At 43.2% G+C, this 607-nt stretch overlaps 1 long non-coding RNA gene across 1 annotated transcript; it reads left to right on the top strand.

Annotated features, from left to right (window-relative positions):
* Positions 1-7: 7 nt before the first annotated feature.
* On the top strand, positions 8-551 carry LOC112486685 (uncharacterized). The gene is made up of 2 exons (XR_003049177.1): positions 8-222; positions 476-551. It is a non-coding gene; the product is annotated as an uncharacterized LOC112486685 (long non-coding RNA).
* The last annotated feature ends 56 nt before the right edge of the window (positions 552-607 follow it).

The following is a 607-nucleotide window of genomic DNA, read 5'->3' as shown; positions in this document are numbered from 1 at the left end:
TCTTCAAGTGAACTGACTTTCTCTTTCCACAGGGACATTTTCTCTTTGGGCTTTGGCCCATTTCGCTGGGTGTGCACGTCTGGTGACCCCCAAGATCTTGTCGTAACAGATAATATTGCTGCTACTGTCCTGGAGGAAATAGGTGTCAATGTGACTGACGGGGTCAGGCAGCAGTACAGTGACAACATCCGCTGGATCAGAGAGGCTGGGAAACACAAAATGGTCCTTAATGTTCTGGTTACCTCTTGTCGCAATTTCTCTCCAATAATGTTCATTTTCACAACTCATTTAGATTTAGCCCTAATGTTTGACTGAATTGTAACTTAGTCTCAATCAAGTCAATAGAAGCACTGACTGGATTTGATTTAGTTTTCGTTTAGTTTTACACTTAGAAATGAGGGTTGTTGAATACGTTTTTTTAACAGAAGTGTTCTCTGAATAGTTCCAAGAGACAACATTCTGTGTATCTGTTCAGGTCGTTGGATCCCAGGCCAGAATCCTCTACTCTGACCAGAGAGGAAGAGTCTGCATTGCTTTGGCGATAAACCAGGCCGTCGCTGATGGGAGAGTTTCTGTGAGACTTAATGCCGTCCAGTCATAGTTAGAA

The sequence above is a fragment of the Cynoglossus semilaevis genome, unplaced genomic scaffold, assembly GCF_000523025.1.
Source record: "Cynoglossus semilaevis isolate Cse_v1.0 unplaced genomic scaffold, Cse_v1.0 C18918998, whole genome shotgun sequence".
Taxonomy (NCBI): Eukaryota; Metazoa; Chordata; class Actinopteri; order Pleuronectiformes; family Cynoglossidae; genus Cynoglossus; species Cynoglossus semilaevis.
Note: the sequence above shows the minus strand (reverse complement) of the source record. Positions and strands in the feature narration are given on the sequence as shown.